At 41.2% G+C, this 21,471-nt stretch overlaps 2 long non-coding RNA genes across 2 annotated transcripts in view; one reads left to right on the forward strand and one right to left on the reverse strand.

The window, feature by feature from the left end:
* The window catches only part of LOC146516337 (uncharacterized), a 45,482-nt gene extending 24,659 nt beyond the window's left edge, over positions 1 to 20,823 (forward strand). Inside the window, exon 2 of the long non-coding RNA XR_014874740.1 lies at positions 8,215 to 20,823. This is a non-coding gene — a long non-coding RNA (uncharacterized LOC146516337). The remainder of the gene's footprint in view (positions 1 to 8,214) is intronic.
* LOC146516338 (uncharacterized) overlaps positions 5,630 to 21,471 on the reverse strand; it is a 46,032-nt gene continuing 30,190 nt past the window's right edge. Inside the window, exon 2 of the long non-coding RNA XR_014874741.1 lies at positions 5,630 to 9,184. This is a non-coding gene — a long non-coding RNA (uncharacterized LOC146516338). The remainder of the gene's footprint in view (positions 9,185 to 21,471) is intronic.

Raw genomic sequence — 21,471 nt, forward strand, 5'->3', positions numbered from 1 at the left:
CATCCCAACTCTTTAGCTAACTTAATAACTTTAGCTAAAGTGAATAGTTCACATTCAGTTTTTAAAAGCAGTTATTCAAGTTACAATTCAGATTCAATCTGAGCAATTCAAATTCAAATTTAACTTATTTAAATTCAATTTCTGATGGCATAAATTTCTGCCCATGTAAACCATTCTTCCATGAAAAATTCCCCAGATGCAGGATACTCTCAGGTGTTTTTATTTGTTCCTCTTTTCAGACCTTGCAAGCCACCAGCCTGGGGCAGTTTAGCCACATAGGCATTTATAGCTTTTGCTTTCTGAAGGCCTTAGAGAGCTCTTCAGACCTTGTCATGAAAACACCTGAATTTAGATGTAGAAGTTCTAAACAGAACATCATCCACCTATATTCTAATCATTCGTACCAATGTAGAAGCCCTAAATTTAATTTTAAGAATTAGAAAGCACAGTAAATACAAGGGCACTAATTGCTTATTTGTTCTTCCTATGACTGATTAAAGAACACACTTCAAATATCTTGCATACCACAGGGAATATTTGAGCTCTCAGAGTGAGTTTCCACTCATTTTAGGCAAGTGCCATGATTAGACTTCGTTCATCTGTTTACATGTATGACTTGACAAAATGGCATTTGGGAAACATCTGTATAACACAGAGGTTTTTAACTCTCATAGTTAAATTAAAACAAATCTCAGGCTCATATCTTTTGCTAAATACAGAGAACTATATGGGAATGGGTAATTTCAAAAGTTAAAAGCAAGCAGAAAACATATAACACAACTCTGTGTAAACAAAAAATATTACAAATTCAAAGCCAGATGACACAAGTACAAAACAATCATTAAATCACCTGATGCTTCTGGAGGGCATTAACATGGTCAGAGGGTAGGAACAATTCACACAAGTTCCACTTCACTTAGTAGCTACATCAAAGTCTTTAGTCCTTTTAGTTTTTTAACTGTTCAAAGGTTCCAACTTTTCCTTGCCAAATGAAAGGACACAAGCCTGATTTAAACTGTGATTTTCTTCATATTCACTCAGCTCCAGGCTGATTCTTTTCATCTGACTTCAAGGTTAAGAGTTTGACTAACCATCGTCTAGACAGTAGCAGGAGCTAGCTCTCCCGCTCTGTGTTCTTTTCCTCCCGTCTCTCTCCATCTCAGGGGCTCTACTTTCAGCCCCAGGGCCATTTGCTCTAAGGGCAGGCATAAGAGAAGTTCCATGTATTCGCCTTCGATCACAGTGAGCATTTTATTTCTTCACCACTCCCCACAGTCCTCTGTGACCAAGCAACCTTGTTAGATTGGTAAAAATAGTAACACCGGCAATGATTCTGAAGAAGCACGACTCTGTTTTTTTAAAAAACAAAAGAAAGGCAAGAGGGAAAGCAGGAAAATAATGAGGGAGACAGTCTGGAAAATATACGCGCGGGCTACAAAAGCCCTTAGAGTGGCCAGACTTTCTGCTGCTTAGGTGAGAGAGATTAAATGCCCCGACTGGTTTGGGTGATTAGCAATGACCTCTCCTACAGAGGCTACAACATCACTGCCTTAGGCTCCCTTAGACAACAAGCACACAGTGTGCATTTCCAAGAGATTTTTAGAGAATTACTAATTTAAATAATAACATTTATTTCTGGTTGTTCCAGGAAGTAGCATTTCCATTGTGGATAAATTATCCATCAACATCTGTTCTTATAGAGTCCTTCTAGCATAAGCAATGCATTCATTAACGATTAAATGAGATTAATCTGAAAGACAAAAAACATAACATGCTTCCCCATTAAACTGACAACAGATGTCCTGAAAGAGAAGTCTGCTTCCCGATATTTACAGTAACTACAGCCTTGCACATAACATGCCTTCAAAGTTTCATCTAAAGTGTGGACTAAACTTTAGCCGGAACTAAGGTCGAGCTTTAATGCCATATGTGATGTTTTTGGCAGCGGTAGTGGCGGCACTGCAGGGAAAGCTCTGCTGAATTCAGCATTAAAACACTAACAGAATAGTTTCCACCCAACTTGTCCTCAATCAATAAGATGCCATTGTAAGTGTTTGCTCTGAAATAAATTGGGAATTCATTTTGTTTTGTTCCTCCTCCCCCTTGCTAGTCTCCACTGATGCTGTGCTCCCACTGTTGGCGTTGGTGGTTAACTTTCCTGCCCGATAATGGAATAGAGTGGACTGCTTATCGATTTGTTTGTCTAGATACAAGTCAACGCCCGCTCTCCGTGGAGCAGCGCTGTTACATTTCTGTGCATTGTGCGGCAGACTGCGGCGTCGATGCTTCAAATTACAGAGTGACAAGAGGTGGTGGAAAATAGGCCACATGTCAACTAATGATAAACCTGGTACATTTTCAGACAATTTGTTTTTCTTTGTGCACTTGATGAGGTCAGTGACGAATCTTGTCTGCGAATTGCCTCTCACGCTGACAACAAGCAATAAGTCAATGCAGGGAGAACTGCATGCATAAGGTTGGCTTTCCTTAGTGAGCATTGTGATAAATGAGCACTATTAGAGATGATGCATGTGATTTTGTGATGGTGACTGCTACTATTACACTGACCCGGCAAATATGTGGATTCTTTTTTATCTTAGTTCTAACTCCCTGACTGAGTCATTTCTTTCACTGTGTTGCACAACGGTAGGAGAAGTTTTTTAGTTCATCTGATATCCAGGTGGCTCAGTTCTAGCAAGAGGCCAAAGATCTATCGTGTAAAAACTGGAGCCGGCTTTTTAGCAAAAGGAGTGCAGGTGCGTAAGTGCAGAGGTTGGTGTATAGATTTGCTTGGGTGTGTATATTAAGACTGAAGCTGTTGGAGGCATTTAACTCAACAGTGCCTTAATAGCAATATACTGTATAACACTGGAGTGCTGTTCTACACTCTCTCTTGTCTCTCTCTCTTTAATCTCAGACTCTACTGTCAAGGTCCTATCTTTTTCTCTGCCCCATCACTCAATTAGGCTTTCCTGTCTTTTTATTCCATCTTAGTCTTTTCACTTTAATGTAAAAAAAAAAAAAAAAAAAAAAAAAAAAGACTCACCTCTTGTATTTGAAAAATGGCCAACTTGCTTCTGAGCCTGCGTTTTAGATGGTTGTCTACATTTCAGCCAGTTGTCTCCCCCAAGCCTTATTTATCCAATTCTACGCTATGGGAGCAATCATAATTGTCTTGACAGTCATGTGGTGAAAGAGGCCGACCAGTCAGTGTGGGTGGAGGCATCTTTACACTCACACAGATTCAGCGCTGTCAAGGTCCTTCTGTCCTTAGCCCGTAGCCCCTGGACCCGGCTGGTCCTGTTGTCTGAGCAGATTAGCATTCAAAGCACAGCAAAACCACACTCAAACTGTACAGTCTAGCACACATACATTAAAATATGCATGCTGCAAACATGTACACATATGTGCCAATGCTATAGGAGCACGTGACTCAGACTACAAGGACGACGAGTTTCAGGTCGCCATGCTGCTGCAGAACACCGATCGAATATGAATATGATTTATTCCTTTTCGACAGGCAGAACCAAAGCTGTGTTTTGGGTTGAACTCTGGTTATTTGATAAGGGAGTCCAGCTGAGCATGTCTGTTGTTGGCAAACGACTCCCTCATTAATTTGACAAACAGCAGTCTATTTCTGGTCAGTGCTTCGGCAGATTTTTGCAGTAGAAATTGAGCACGTAATTCCATTATCCTTTGAATCTGGAATTGAAGAGCAACTGGCGCTTGCAAGCCTTTCTAAACATAAACAAACAACAGCTGTGTTTATGCAACTGTTGGAGTCAGCTTGGCTTATAATGAAACCTAGCTTAGACATAGCTATTACAGTGTTGTGTATCACATTATGCTGAATGGAAATCCCATTTTCATATCAGATACATCTGTAGCTGAATAAGCTCAGATATATGTACAGTATATCATGCTTGCAACAAGAATGATAATTATTATTATTATTATTTTTTTTTACCTGTCCCGTTTGGCTCTTTTGCCATCAGAATTATTGTCTAAAGGCGAAGAAAGATGCCCAACGGATTTTCTTTACCAAATTGACCATCCCAGCTTTGCCGTAATGGTCCGTTTGATTCACCTTTTATTCTTTATTTTATTTTCACTTGCTGAATACGGGACAGACTTGACTGGGGGAAAGAAAAGGGAGAAAGAAAGAGGGAAAGAAAAACAGTTGAGAAGAGGGACGGGGGAGAAGGGCAAAAAACAAAAACCAACAGAATAAGCAGAAAAAAAAAATACATATATCGATCACCTGGATCACCTGTTGAGAAGGAAAAAAGAAAACAAGCAGAAGAAAACGAGAGCAATAGAATATATATATATATGGGAATATGACAGTAAATACTAAATATTAAACATTATTGTGCAGCACGTAAGATCGACAGCACAGTGTGCTTTGAGGTAGGAGCCAAAAAGGGTGTAGTTTGTGTGTGTGATCACCCGTGTGTACACCTGTGAGCATGGACGCGCTTGTTTTCTTAAAAGGTTCCTTCATGTAATGATCTGCTAGAGGGTGTGGGGGGCCACTGCCCCGTCCTCCAGGGCATGAAGCAGGTATGGAGGAGATCAAAACTCCAGACATCCAGAGGCCCGCAGAACACAAGAGACCAAGGAAGACCAACAGAGGGGCAGCCGTGCCACTGTCCCAGAAAGAGCTGAGGAGAGTCCCAGATGAGGGGTCACTCAGCAGCCACGGAGCAGAAGCCAGGGGGGGTTGCAGTGACGTGCCCGTGAGCCCCGCCGGCAGCCAGCTGTGCCTGAGTGACCGAGCCCCAGGCCGAGAGGCCGGGGGCACCCCACCTCCGAAGTGGCCCAAGCGAGCCCCAGGCTCCAGGCCCCGATAAGCAGCCGCCAAGGAGAACAAGAATGATAATTATATAAACTGGAAAAGTTGTTTTTTTTTAAATTATATTTATATAATGTTTCAGGAACCACAGTGTTCCTATATACTCTTGCCTTTAAAGGTTTTTATTACCACTGTCAATATAACAATTCAGAACTTAAACGAATTAAGTTAATTTCTTAGAAATATACGACTTAAAACCACGTCAGATTTGAACATATGAGCACAGGTCAAAGCAATGGAAGATTGTAGATACTTAAAGGTCCCCATTAGAAACCAGTTAACAAGTGGAGTTTAATGTGTTTTGTGTCACCTTGTGTTTCAAAGTGCAGCCTCAAAAGTCAGCTTTTGATATTTTGAAAATAATTCCCTACTAGCACATGAGAAAATAAGTCATGATTATGCAAGTACTTCAGCAACAACATTACGTGAATGCATTGTGTAACACAGCAACTTCTGCAGGTGTTTCTCCTTAATTTGGGTCTGATGCTGATCGACATCTGCACAGCTGAGTTCTGCTCTCGGAAAACTGTACTTATACTTACAGCAACTGTGTTTCTAGGACCAGAGAGTTTCTAGGTTCTGAACTTCCTGTTTGTTCTATCTTTTGTTTCCTAATTCTCTAATTATCATGGATTGAGGATGTTCTGTCACATTTAGCTGTAAATTATTAGCAGACAGCATACAGAGCAGAGTGCTAGGGCTTTCTTGGCTACAGGGCTTTCCCTAGCTAAACTGATTTAATCACATTTATAATGAAAGCTATGTCTTCTGTGATGTTTTATTTTGTCTAAAATCAGGTGTGGATGCTTTTATTTACTTCTATTCATTTATTCCAGTACAATGGCATTAGGGATAGGAATAGACATAATTGGTATTGCTTTGCCTCATTTTCACTGAACATTCAGAGTAGATAAGGCTTGAATCTTCTTACTGTAAGTATATATAAAATAGCAGGTAAACACAGCTCTTACTAATAACTAGATCCAGCAGAACCTTTATTTATGTTATTAGTAACACCATGTTAAAATTAGTGCTGTAAAAATGCCAGTAGAACCTTTCAGACAGAGGGTGAAATGTGGTACATTGTGGGAAGAATACGGTGGATTTCACAATCTAATGTTATAAAGCTATTCTAGTACATGCCCGAAATAAAATCATGCATAATTGAGAATTATATGGACTGGAAAACTAACTTAAGAGCAACTTCAGTATGGTAAAAGAACAGACATATTAAATTCCTAAAAAGCTATGCAGGCTGTTGAAAAATCCTGCATTCCAAAGTTTCCTTCCAATATTTATTTACTCTACAGGGGAACCAGTGATCAGCATTAAACACTGTTGAAATTGACTCTTTAAAACCCAAAGTCTGTGCTTTGATTGTGACTATCTGTGCTCCAAATTACCAGCTGACTTTTGAAGCTTGCTGAGTGTGTGGTGCTAAATGGTTGTTGTTAGTAGTTGACTTTGAAGCAAGATAATGACACAAACATCACTCAAAAGGCAATTACATCTCACCCTTTTCTTTTTGAGACTCAATGGCGTGTTAATGTGAATGAAGGGAAATGTAGTGTGAAACCAGTGAGGCTGTATAGTCCGGGTTAATGGAAGCTACAAACGGTTGGATAGGAACTAGTCTGTTCGTGAGGGCTCTCTCCTCGTTCTGCTCTTTTAAATGTAATATTACACCGGAGTGTGTGAGTGGCAAAAGGATGCACTGAGGACTCAATCAAAGTCAGATAAGAAACACAGAGAAACTGAGGATACTTTGGGGTGAAGTGGTTTGAGAGTAGGAACATTTATCCTAGGATGTGTTATCCTAGCTAGATGTTCTAAACGAGTTGTACAAGGTGTGTGTGTGTGTGCGTGTGTGTTGGGGGCATGTCACTATTAATTTCTTTCACTTTAGACACTGTCTTAACTTACAGGCTGAAGCAGTATTCTCTTACATGCAGTGTATCCCTGACTGAACAGTCATTTTCTACTTAAAGCAAGTTACAAAGAGGAGAAAAATGTGGAAACATAGTACACGCAATACGGAGAAAAAGAGAAGAAATTACAGAGGATGGAAAAAAAGGAGAAATAAAGACGACAATATTAAGGCTTTTGGAGAAGCGGGCCTCGGAGAACCACCACGGGACAGAATGGAAAGAATAGCCTGTATTGTTTTCTCTTCCCTTTGATTTTCTGCCCTCAGCAATAACATCCTCCTGCATACACATACAACCACACACACATATGAGCTTGTTCACATATACAGTGGCAGAAGTACTCCAGCATTGTTCAACCTGAAACTTGAGCTATTTCCATCTGAATCAGTTTTTCAGTAATCAGAAAAATGACCTTGTTTGCCTTTTAAGGTCTCTAATGTCTTCCAGAAATAAATACCTCTTTGCAGTTAGTAATTGAGAACCCTCAGCAAGTATGTGGTATCAGTAATGAGGCAAAACAAAACTGTCTACGATGTGAAAAAATAAATAAATGACAATAATTTGGTTACTCATACTAAAATATGATGCCGTTTTTTTCCCCCATCCAATGGGAATCTAAGGTTCAGGCACATATTTCATTACCTACAGCTGACCAGAAAGAAGTCTAGCCATGTTTTGCTTTTTAGCAGTTGTGAGCTTACGCTACTGTTTTCTACCTATAGAAGACAGATATGTGGGGAGACCCAAAACTCTTAAAATCTTAAAATGATGTACAGAGAAGACACCAGAAGGTTTTCTGATTTTCATTTGCAGCCTGGACAATATTGGAGAGTCACGTTTAGCAGGCTTTGGATCCATGCAGGAAGAAGACGGCCCTGGCCAAAATACAAGCTTCAACATAAATAGCTTCTATTTAACAATTATTTTATTAACATTTATCTACATTAACAGTCAGACGATAAATAATAACTGGCTTAGCTCAAATATCAGCTTTTCTTATTCTTCCTGGCTACAATTAAACCCTCTAAGCAACACTTATGGTTTTCCTTACAAGCTATAACTTAATAGCAAATGTTAACTGATCCTATGATTGAAGCATCAAGATGTATCAAGATCCAGACAAGTAGGCTTAACTAAAACTCAGCGTAACTGAAGGCCAGGTTACCAAAACTAAAATAAAAATCACTACTTACTGAATACCATCAACGAAAGGTTGTTCTGACAGGAATAAACTAAAGATGTATATAAAGTACATCTAAGGACTCTCAGCTCACTCTCCACACCTTGTGAAGGCCAGGTGGAGCTCTGAGGGATGCTGGGCACGCGGACTGGAAGCTGTGCTTCTGAATGCCAATCACAATCTCTGGAGACGCCTGATCCCCCAATCCTTCTCTCTCCTTCTCTTCTCATCGCTCCTTTTTCTCTTGTCAGGTGGAAGTGAATGCTCAGGGCTACATGTGTTAAGCAGATGTGTGGGAATTGGAGAGAACATCAAGGTTAAGAGGAAAGGTGCACCGAAAACCCCAGGCAAATCTGCTACCTAGTAAGTATTTATGTGGAGAGTCTCAAGGGAGGAGGGATTTATTTGCATATACAGGTGCGTGTGTCAGCGAAAATGGTGGATATTTCTATTCATGCTTAATGTGCTATCACATTGTATTTGCTTATATCTACTGTATTGTTTGCATGGTGGCTGGTGGTCATGTGTATCTTTTTTTATAGCATGCATGTACATATGTCTAACTGTACATATTGGTGCACAGAGTATGTAATATTTTATTTTTATAGTATATTATTGATAATGAATTTGTTTTGTGTTCGTCTGAGGACGTGTAACTATACAGCCACTAGACACTTCATTAGGTACACCTCGTTATTACCTGATTCAACCCTTTTTACCTTCAGTACTACCTTAATACTTATTAGCAGCACAGATTTGACAAGATGCTGGCAGCATTCCTCAGATTTTGGGCATACTGATATAATAGAATCACACAGGCGAGCTGCAAATCCATGACGTGACTCTCCCTTTCTACCACAGACCAAAGGTGCTCTATTTGATTGAGATCTCGTGACTGTGGAGCCCATTTGAGTACCGTGACCTTAATGCCATGCTTAAAAAAAACGTTTAGAGATGATTTAACCTTTGTGACGTGGGATGTGATCTACCTGGCACATGGTATGGTGTGCTGCTGTTGCCCATCTACTTCAAACTTGTCAGAGATCCTCTCTTGCATATCTTGGTTGTAAGGAGCAGTTAGTTGGGTTACTGTTGCCTTCCTATGAGCTCAAAGCAGTCTGTCCATTCTCTTCTGACATCTGTGGCACCAACAGGCATTTTCACCCCAAAACCAGCCACTTACTGGATGTTTTCTCTTTTTTGGACCATTCTCTTTGAAACCTGGAAATGGTTGTTGAGTTGTTAACATGTGTTCAGCTGATTAGAAATGTGCATTAAAGAGCATTTGAACAGTTTTACCTAATGAAGTGTATGTGGCACATTTCCATGTTATTTCCACGTCATTTATAACTAACATACTGATCATAAACAAACATAAAAGAAATATATAACTATGAACCCTCGATTATAAGAATGTTTTATATTATGAGGATGTAGAGTCAGAGCACTGCGCTCTTCTCCATCATCTGTCAGAAGGATACATGTAAACAGTGTGAAGCCTGCTTGCACGCCAGCATTCCTCTGTGTATGTTTCATGAGGATGATGATATGATGATACAACAACTGCCGTTCAGCCGTTTAATTTTAACAAGCTTCAAAACTTTCCCTGCTGTGAAGAGAAGTTCTTTGATGTCTCCATAGGAACAGGCAGCGCGGCGTAACCATGCAAAGCTTCGCCACGCTCAGTTCTTCTGCCTTTTGTTTTTTTTTAATATATTCCGAGGTGCAAAAGTCTTTATGCAAAATCCTATTCTTCTTCTACAATGTTGTAAATAATTCAATAAAAATCCAAGTTTGTAGCGTGCACAATAATCCTAGTGGGGCTTCAGAGCATTCGATTTGGTCCTGGTTGCAGGTGAAAAAAGATAAGATATTCAAATGATCCTGATACGTATTCCACTGCGGCCGTGCTAGGCGTTGTTTTAGGTTTAAGTCTTCTCTCTAGCTAATATCTGCCCCAACTGTGCATATATGCATGTGCATATTTGTGTGCGTATCTGTCTTGTAAAGAAGCTGATCATGATGCTTTTGTTTTTACTCACTTCCTCTTTTGTTCAAGTGAAAAAATTAATTGCGGACATTTTTCTTGTTTGTAACTGTAACTACACCTCATACAATATGTGACTGCTGCATGTAATTTATTCATTTTAGTAGGTAGGCCCGTGCTGCAGATTTCTGTATATCCTGCAACCATGTGGTATTCACAAATTATGGAGATGTGTCACTCATGTAAGGAGAATTCCCTAGAAAGTGCCCACAGCTGTCCCACTGCACATCTGATCCAATGCTTGTCTGCTTTTCTGCACCAGGATTATTATCTGCATCTTAACAATATGTGGAAAGAGTATAAAAAAGAGTGTAAAAAAAGAGTATAAAAAAAAAACTGTGGTAAGAATGTGCCAGAATATTCAAACACCACCATGGCAGACGTCTCGGATGTCAACTCGATAATCTACTGCTTATCATACCTTGCTGTTCTTGTTTCACAAGTATGATAAGTATCAAAGTAAACTTTGTGCTGCCTCTGGAAGTCAAATACACAGGAAAGGTTATTTTAGGAGCAGATATAATGCAGATTTGGCAGCGTGGGGTTTATTAGAGCAGTTTCTGTTCATTTCCAGAGCACCATGCCAAGATAATGGTAATTAGTGAATCGGTGAATCATCCTCAGTCATTATCGGTAAATGCTTGAATTTAATTTTTTGGCTTTAAAGGCAGATTTTATTAACAGATGAACTCAGATAAGATCCTTCTCATTTCCTGAGGTAGACTTTGAGATCGAAAACATGTCTCTGTGAGTGAGTGAGTGTGTTCTGCTGATTGCTCACTTTTCTTGCTTTGGCAATGCGTGTGGGTACACACACACACACACACCATGAATGCATGTACACAGATGAGTTATGATTCCAGACACTAGTATCCTCACACATCTCTTGCCCTCCCTTCTGTCCTTTCCTACTTTTACTTAACACAATAGACTGTTATTTTTGGAGCACACACACATACGCAGTATGTTCTATTGATTTCTTTTGCTGCAAAATCGAGCTTGGCAAACATAAATTTTAGGAGCAACGTGTTATATTCAAAATTCCTCAAGTGCCTTTTGTGAATATGGTTTACCAAAGGGCATTCATAGCCAAGCCACATAACACTCAGAAACTCTCATCTCTTTCCATTTTTGGAACAAAACACGAGTTAAACCAAAGGAGCCCAACTTTTCTTGCCAGACAGACTCAAAGCCATGCACTGGTCCCAGCTGTCATTCTGCAGCCATGCGTAACAGAGACAAACAAACAGTGGGGGCTGCTCTGTCTCCGAACGCAACCCATCGATCATAACACAGCACCGCACATTTCCTGGAAGAGGGAGACAGACAAGCTGATGCGGAGAGAGAGAACAGTGGAGCCGATATACTTCCTTGTGTGTGTGTGTGTGTGTGTGTGTGTGGAGACTGCATGGAGACTGCGATGTCCTCAGAGATCTCCACTGAGACATCTGCCACCTCCCAACCCAGTCTCCTGATGCTTCCCTTGGTCTGTGGTCAGACTTCTCACACCTACCACATCCGGGGGAGGATGTGCAGCATCGGTGGAGAACAAATATAACACAGAATGTCAAAACGAAAAAGTGGATGAAATAAATGAAAAATTAAGGCGATAGGGAATAAAGAGAAGATAAGGGGGGTAAACTGAAAAGGAATAGTGGGATTAAAAGCCCAGCAATAAACTCTGTCTTCTTCCTTCATCACATCCAGGGGCTATCTTCACTCACTGACTCCCCCAGCCCCTCTTCCCCTCCCTCGCACCTCTCCAGGCTGTCTTTACTCTCATCACCGAGAGTCCTGGAGAAAAGTTCACCTTTGAATTTTCATTGTGGTTGCCCACACCAACCCTGCATGTCATGAAAGTTTCATCTCTCTTTCTCTCTCCTTGTTCTCTTTCTTGTCATGTATGCATCCATGGCTGGATGCAGCTCCCCAGGTGAGGAATGATGATGAGAAAATGCGAGATATCCAGCAGAGGTTTGCCATGCTGGGCTGTGTGGAACTTTGCTTGGGGCTGAATGACAGCAGCCTCCATGAAAGAAGGCTGGAATTGCCTTCATATCAATGCCACGTAGCCCAAAGCAAAGACTGCAGCTACACTGATTTGAGATTTAAGGCCTGTGCTTCACTGGTGTGAGGATCTTCTGGGAAAATGCCTCTAGCGGACAGCGCCAGATAAATCTACTGAATGCTCAAGAGACACAGCTGAAGATGCTAATGTGACTTCGCAAACAAAAACAGAAACTCTGTGTGTTACGCACTCACATGTCAAGTGAATGCAAACCACAACTGCAAAGCCATAGATACAGATTGGCTTTGAAAGGCTATACATAAAATAATATATGTAAAACATTTCATCTGAGTCTTTTAGGTTTCTGCCTAAAAGTTTAATATCTCAATTTAATGTCCTGTACATGCAGGACATACACAATCTAAACATGACATAAAGTGTAACTTTCAAGTCTATTGTCCCATGTCTAAAGTGTCTCTGTACAGCGCTCCAAATTTATGCTAAAATGTGTGACATATATGGGGTTAATACTGTACCTAAATGCACTTAGCAGCTATGAGCTTGCTCTTAGTATTCTTCGTAGTTAGTGTCTTCCCATTTTACACCAACCTTTTAAAAAATTCATAAAGTGCATGGTGCAGATCTTATCATCTCAAATTTGATCGTATAATCTAACATTTTATGGTTTGAGAACCTCATAAAACACACACAAAAAAACCAACAGTGCCATACAGTCCTATACATAAAAATAATAATAATTTAAAAATCCCAAAACACACTTTGCTTTTTTGTGATTACAGCGAATGCTTGTAGTTGAGACAAATGCAAAAGGCATGATGTTTACAGGTAGCATTAGATAGATAGATACAGTAAGAACTACTACTAATCAGACAGTTCATTCAAAACCATAATTCTCACCATGACCTAACATTAACTTAGTGTGATGTTAGGTCAAGGTGAAACAGGAAAATACCGCCGTGTAATCCATTTATTTCAACAAAGTAACTGTATTCTAAATACCACCTTTTTAAACGGTAACTGTAAGGGAATACAGTTACTCATATTTTGTATTTTAAATACGTAACGGTGGTACATGTATTCCTTTACTCCCCAACACTGACCGCAAGACATGTGGAGGAGGTAATTTAGCCATTTAATTCAGCTGTGTTGGATCAAGGATACATCTAAAACCTGCAGGACACCGGCCCTTGAGGCCTGGAGTTGTCCACCCCTGGTTTAAAGGGTAAATTAGGCTAGGGTTCAAAGGGTTAAATCTAACAGATGTGTGAAATATACGAAATCCCCTCATTGGACTGTATGTTTTTGTGCACAATCTAGAGCTACTGTGCACAGAATCCGACGTAGCGTCTAACAGATGCATGAAATCCCCTTGTTAGACACTACACACGTTTCTGTGAACAGCAGCTCAGGTTTCATAGATTGTTTAAATCATGCCACCTATCTGAACAAGCAGCATGACTGTCAAGTCTCGTTGTAGATGTTCTTTTAAATCCCTGAAATCCAGTTTCTAATGCACCTGCCTGTGCAACCTGATGTCGTTTCATATTAAAACACAGAGTTTGTGGAGCCAACTACGATATCTCCCCCAATACAAATAAACCCAGATAGTCTTTATCTTGCTTATTTACAGTACCTGCTAAAAGCTGCATGTCATTGTGTAGATTACAAAGAGCGGGAGGGAGAAAAAGAAAAAGGATTGTTAAACATCACTTACTAAATACCAAATTACTGTAGGCCATCAGAATTTAGAGGGAAATATTGCTGTCGTATATCAGGGTGACAGCCGAGTTTCTCCATGTTGAAACAGGCACGGTTGCCTATAATGAATCTTAAATGCCAATGCCTACTGGCAATATAGCGTTCACTCCTTCACTCTTCCTTCCTTCCTGCCTTACCATTTCTGTGTTCACTCGTGTTCATACCCCTGTCAGGCTTCTCCCAGCTTTCTGGTTCTATCTCTCCCTTTAATTCTTGTTCAATTCAGCGTATCATAGGCCCATAGTCAGACATCCTGTATGACAGCAAGCTGAAGAGCTCCGAAGGCAGTTAACCAGTTCTTTTCTCTCTCTCTCTCTCAAACTCTTTTCTCCACACTTTCACCTTACTTGTTGATAGTTTCAATTGAATATTTTTTCCAGACTTCTATGTGCACAATTCAAAGATACCACTGTTAAATAACTTCTTTTTGCATTGGTCCTCTGAAATATTTGCCTCCATCTACACTTTCAAGATAGATGTGTTTCAAACTTTTCCATAGAAAAGAGAGACAAAGGGTGAAGAAATGCATTTTACACAAATATATCTTTTACTGCTGTAGTAGACTAGCATGTGATTAACTGACTGTACACTATATTAGCTATTACATTGTCATGCTTGCTTTCCAAACCCCTAGCTGTAAAAAAGTGGAATTTGGCCGGTGACAGTGAAAGCATCATCAGCTTAATTTCAGTTTGATGATTGCTGCCCTCGAGCTAACCTAACAGTGACAATGAATACCACAGCTTGCCATTGCACCATGCCAAATTATTTTACTACTATAAATTTTACTGCTCTTCTCATATCATTGTGTAACTCTCATCCTATCCACATATTTGACATACACAAACTACTAACGAGTCCCCTGGGACGCAAAAAATAATTTACTGCGAGAACCAACTATGATATCAAAACATATGTTTTCTCAGATTATTATTATTGTTTGTGCAATTAATGTCAACCAATAGATAAAAATATTATTATAATTATTGCTTAGTTACAAAATTATTTGCACATTTTGTAAATTTTACTGGATTATAACTTGTAGCTTTTATCCATTGTTACTTAAAAGCCTGTTTGCTATCCTTCAATTCAGGTATCAACTGTTTTTTCAGTAATTTCATTTAAACGTTATTTATGTCGTATTTATGTAATGAAACAAATCAGAAACAAAGCAATATTAAATGTATACACAACTAGGGCTGGGCCATATCATACTGTTCACGGTATTTCCGGTATAATTTTGGGCAACGACAAGAAAATGAAATATTGCGATAGAATATGGGCAGAGCCTTTGTTTTGATACGCACATGGCGGAAAAAGCATGGCGGCGACAGAGAGTGAGAAGGGTGAAAGCGGATCATTGAATGAAACAGATGAACCAGAACTGGTTTGTAAAAATGCTGCAACTTCAGTGGTGTGGAACTGGTTTAGCTTTCGTCCGTCAGATACACAACAAAGCACTATTTTTGGTAGAGTGCGCTAGCGGGCCGTCGTTATTACAGTGTTTTTTGTAAAATACGGCACAGTTAAAATCAATCCTTTGATTTTTCTGAAAATCGACAGTGCCCCTTATAATCCTGTGTGCCTTATGTATGAATTCTGGTTGTGTTTACTGACCTCGAAACAAGTTTATGTCGTACACGGCGCTCAAAAATCTGTCAAATGTTTCAGTATGACTTTGCTGAGCTACGAAGCCGCACCGCTTGATGGATTGTCGGAGCATTACGGCTATCATAGGCAGGAGCTTCACGGAGTGATACGTACTGTGCTTCAACATAATGTTACCGTATTGCGTGTGTATATATACTCTTTTTAAGTTTTGCAGATATTATACATGGTTATGCTGAGGATACGTTGGCCAGTTTCCACTGGAAATGCCTTTTGGTTAAACTGCCAGCAAGGAATTTGCATTTGCACTGTTACATTTTTATATAGTTTTAATGCACATAAAAAAACAGCTGCTTGTTTAAGTGAAAATACATTGATTTTTTTTTGCACTAATAAAAGTGTGGAGTTGTAAAGTATTTTTTTCTAGTGTCAATTATATCATCAGTTATATCGTTATCGCAAATTTTCAAATGCATATCGTGATAAATATTTTTGGTCATATTGCCCTGCTCCATACACAACATCAGGTAACCTAGAGATCTCTCCAGCGTGTTCTGAGTCTGCCCAAAGAGCCTTCTCTGTGGAAGGTCATACCAGAAACACCTACGAGGTGTCCAGGAGGAATTCAGGTCAGATGTAGCTGACACCTTTTGATGAAGAGGAGTAGCTGCTCTACTAAGACATCCTTCGGAGGAAACTTATTTCTGCCGCTTGTGTTCTCATTCTTATTATTTCAGTCACTACCTACAACTCACGACCACAGGTGAGAGCGGACTGACCTGTAACTCAACAGCTTTGCTTTCAAGCTCAGCTCTCTTGTCACCACAGCAGTACAACATCTGTCTGTCAGTGTCCAGCTCTACTCTCCCCTCATCCATGAACAAGACCTTGAGGTACTTATACACATCCACCTGGGGCAGCAACTCATACCTGACCTGGAGTGGGTACTCCATACTTTCAGAGGACCTCAGAGGATGGCTTGAGAGATGCCAATTCCAACTGCTTCACACTCAGCTGCAAACCTTGCCAGTGTAAATTGGAAGTCATCACCTGATGAGGGCAAAAGAACATCATCTGCAAAAAGCAGAGACGAGATCCTGAGTCATCCAAAAGGGAACTTTCCCTTCCAGAAGGGTGGAGATGTTTCATTTTTAAAATGACTGACAGAGTAGAACCTATCCCTCTTGATAATGCGTGACATTAATTATGTCTCACGGCAAACATTAACTGAATAAACACTTCCATTTATTTAAACTGCATAGGTTTAATTTGGTGCTTTTCCCTGAAGTCCACTGGGACCCAAAACATTTGCAGTTTTAAAAAGCACCAATAAAAGCAGAAATAAAAAAAACAACTGTGTTTTGTTCCATTAGGAACAAAATGACTGACAAAGTCAAACAAACAAACAAAAAGCCAGAACTGGAATGATAGAAAAAAAAATCTCAAATATGACAAAAATATAATGCTGTGGTCTAAATGCACCCCAATAGGTAGGATGAGGGATAAACACAGTATTATGATTCAGACACTGTTTTACTAAAAAGAGTAAGCATCCCAGTTTCTCTCAGGCTGTGATAAGGATCACTTACTTTAAATCATCATTTAACCCTAAGGGTCTTTTTTAAGGCCGTCAGCACGCTCACTTGTTAATGCATAAACCAGCCACTAGTCTGTAAGACTTCCATACACTTGCACATAAAAACACATAAGGACAGACACAAACTCACAGCCATGTACCATCATCTGTCTCTGACATGAAGTGGGCAGCCGCACTGAGACGTGTCTAGGGTTGGAGGGCATGAATCAAGATCACCATAAACAGAATTAAAGAGAATAAATACCCAGCTATCATAGAGGCCGAGTGATTTATTCTGCACTTTCACAACACTAGCAGAACAGCAGCCCCCAAGAAATCAATATGTAATTATAGACATCCTACCCTGGGCTGTTCCTCTCCAAGCATCAACCACCCACCACCTGCCTTGCACCGACACCACCGCCCTCAAAACAAATGTCAGAATGGGACAAGTCCCGGAACAAGAAATAAAAGGCTTCGCCCTGCTGAGAATAGCCCTCTGTTTTAGTGTGTTTACTGTCTGTGCATGCAAAGTCTTGCACACACGTCTTACAGCCATTTTTCATTATGGCTTCTTCCTCTGGATTCGATTTTAACTTTATAGATCATTCAGATTGTTATAAGTTTGTATATACAGAAGGCAATAAAGTAGGAAATGGAATTCAGTTCATTTCCAGGCTTACATTTATCTCTCCTTCCTTTTTCTAATGGTAAAAGAACCTAACCATATCTCGGCTACAGCTTCTTATGTAGTGTACCGATATTAGAGTGTTAGGCAGTGTGTCTTATCTCGATTTTGACAAGCAAATGGAGGTATTCCCACAAAGCGAAATAGACGTAGAGTTTCATCCATCCATCCATCCATCCATCCATCTTCTTCCACTTCAGCTGCCATAGGACAAGACAAACAGTAAATCCTGGACTTTAGCAAGGCTAACAGAGACACACAACTATCCACACACACATTCAAACCTACAAACAATTTACAATCACCAATAAACCTAACTCTGGTAACTGGGTGTCTGGACTGTGGGCCAGAGACAACCCATGCAGACACAGAGAGAGCATGCAAATGACCACGTGGTGAATTTGAATCCTGGACCTTCTTGCTGTGAAGCAACAGTGCGGTTGAGCAGTAAAAGTAATCCAACTAGCTAACTAAAGAATGTTTCTAATAGTAGAAAACTTACTAGTAGGTTTTTACATCAACTGGAAGCCAATCTGTTGCCAATATGTCATGCAGCTCTTTTGCTTGTTTGATATATTGAGATACTGCTGTATAGTTACATTGTTTATGCTACACGAATAGCAAACATTAAGCCAGGATGCAAGCTAGACTCCAGCACACAGCTGTTTAATTCCAAATATTTATAAAACCACGGACATCAGAATATTTTCCAGACTAACAGAATGCAACCTATTTTGACTGTTTTGATTTTGAGTCAGCACGTGGTGTAGTGCTTAGTCCTGCCATCTCACAGTAAGAGGTTCCTGGGTTTAAATCCACTGGCCAGCTGGGGCCTTTGGTGTTGAGTTTGCATGTTCTCCCCGTAGCTGCATGAGTTCCTTCCGTTTACTCCAGTTTCCTCCCAAAGTTCAAAGACATGCCTATTACATGAACTAGTGACTCTAAATTGGTCGTTGGTGGAAAACAAATGGTTGTCCCTGCCGCCTGCCCAGGGCATAGCCTGCATCTTGCTCCATGACCCATGTGATAGGCTTCATCCCCTCTGCAGAGTAGCCCCACAGGATAATTTATAATCAAAAATCTGGGGTCAGCGGGGGAGCTGGCCCCAGGGAGGGGTCACTTGCCCCTCCCTTCCTTCCTTCCCTCCCCGTCTCCAGCTGCCTCCCTCTTCCCGCTCCACCACAATTACCCACACATGCAGGGCCTTGGGGTAAAGATGTGTCACCAGGATGCAGGGGAGGCATCCTCCCCCTCTGTCCCCTTCTGGCTGCCTGTGCCTCAATTTTATCTCACAACTTAGACATTCACATTACTCACACTCTCATAACACATACATACATACATATAGGATCTTGGGGGTGGGCACGCTACACGGAATCCAAAAGACCATCAGGGTGTACACCTCACCCCTGGCGTCGTTGCCCACCTCTCAATTTTAAATACACGTAGAAACTGAGGGCTAGCAGGAGGGGCTATGCGCTTACCTGCTGCTCTCTGGCAGGTAGCTCCATGCCCTCCTGGGTTTTAAAGGCACCTTAGAACACACATGCATCAACACTACATATGAGCGGGCGGAGGGAGGTTTGGAGCCTTCACACACCCCCGTTCTCTGCGGCCTGCTGGAGCGGGGGGGCTAGGAGGAAAAGTTGGCTGTCTGACTGGGGTCTGGAATATGGGGCCTCCCTGCTGCTGCGGAGTCGGGGCGGTCTGCTTCCCCCCACCCCAGGGAAAAGGGTAACCCCACCTGGGTCTGGGTGCAAGGGTACCTAGACCCGGGGCTTAGAGTACGCTTGAGGAATGTGATTATGTGTACAGTGTCTCTCCATGTCTGTCTCCACGTTGGGTGAGTGTTGAGTAATTGCATATGAGAGCATGAGGGTTTGAATGGATGTCTGTATCTGTGTGTGCCTGTATGTCTGTGTCCATATGTCAGGTTGGGTATCAGACGCCACCTCTCTGGGGACATCCCAGGTCCTCCAAGGCATGGAGGCCTATCCCCCCCCACCACTTCCCCTACCAGTGGCAGACGCCCTCAGACATCGGTGCGTTGGTGGTTCTTTGTGTCCGGGGATGGGCGTCCAGGTACACACCGGCTCACTCCTTGGTGGCTGCTTATCGGGGCCTGGAGCCTGGGACTCGCTCGGGCCACTTCGGGGGTGGGGTGCCCTCGGCCTCTCGGCCTGGGGCTCGGTCACTCTGGCACAGCTGGCTGCCGGTGGAGTTCACGGGCACGTCACTGCAACCCCCCCTGGCTTCTGCTCCGCGACTGCTGAGGGACCCCTCATCTGGGACTCTCGTCAGCTCTTTCTGGGATAGTGGCTCGGCTGCCACTCTGTTAGTCTTTCTTGGTCTCTTGTGTTCTGAGGGCCTCTGGATGTCTGGAGTTTTGATCTCCTCCATACCTGCTTCATGCCCTGGTGGACGGGGCTGTGGCTCCCCGCACACTCTAGCAGATCATTACATGAAGGAACCTTTTAAAAACAAGCGCGTTGATGCTCACAGGTGTACACACGGGTGCTCACACACACAAACAACACCCTTTTTGGCTCCTACCTCAAAGCACACTGTGCTGTCGATATTACGTGCTGCACAATGTTTAATATTTAGTATTTATAGTTATATTCCCATATATCATCGTGATGTTGTTTATTCTATTGCTCTCGTTTTCTTCTGCTTGTTTTCTTTTTTCATTCTCAACAGGTGAAATTAAAAAAGTATCTACTGTTATCTATTGTTAGCTAGTTTATCGTGATGGTGTTGTTTTTATTATGTTGCTCTTTGTTGTTTGTTTTCTCTTCTGATTTTTTATCTCCATACAGGCGATCGAGGTGTTTTGTTTGTTTTTCTTTTTTTTTCTTCCCCCCCTTCTCACCATCTCTTCTCCCCTCTATTTTTCTTTCTCTCCCTCTCTTTCTTTCATTCTTTCTCCCTGTCCTATCCCCCAGTCATGTCTGTCCCGTCTTTTAAAAATGAAAATAAAATAAATACATAATTATAATAAAGGTCAATCAAATGGACCAATATGGCAAGGCCATGATGATCCACTTGGTAAAGTAAATCCACTTGGCATCTTTCTTGGCCTTCAGACAACAATTCTGATGGCTAAAGATCCAAACGGGACAGGCAAAAAAGAAAAGAAAAAAAAAATTAAAAATCTGAACTTCAAAGTAATTTTATAACAGAATAACCGCTGTGTTTAAGATGTTTGGATATTTACCAAATTTCCCTGATGCATTTGTAATACATGTCAAAAAAAACAGGCATGTTATGTGCAGACTACATGTGTATTTGAATAACTATTATATAACACATCTGCGCACTTCAAAATATGTTATCAAGAAACAAATAAATATCTGGGTTTCGGAATGACATTCAAAGATGTCATTCCAAGATCCGGGATAAAAAATAGAAAACAAAGTTGAGCTCTCACTGTAGTGTCTGATGACTCTAGTACTTGTCAGTTTCTGTTGAAGCGAGCACCATTAGCTCAGCTGATATGGTCACAGACACGGGCCTCGGTGGGCTCCGCATAGGCCCTGACACATTGATAAACAGCTGTATTAGTATGAACTCTGCTCATCGCTCTGTGGTCTCTTCCAGTTAAATCAATGAGGTAACCAGTCAATTCTTGCCCACACTCAAGCTATTGCCAAGCCCTTATCTGGCCCTTGCAGTTTAACACTGACCCCCGCACAGGTAGCAGGAGACACACTAATCCATCTCTCGAGTCCAGACAGACTCATCTCATCTCATCCCAGCAACTCCTACCCCGTCTCTCCACACTTCACCCATTCTGTTATTC

Source organism: Neolamprologus multifasciatus, chromosome 6 (assembly GCF_963576455.1).
Source record: "Neolamprologus multifasciatus chromosome 6, fNeoMul1.2, whole genome shotgun sequence".
Lineage (NCBI taxonomy): Eukaryota > Metazoa > Chordata > Actinopteri > Cichliformes > Cichlidae > Neolamprologus > Neolamprologus multifasciatus.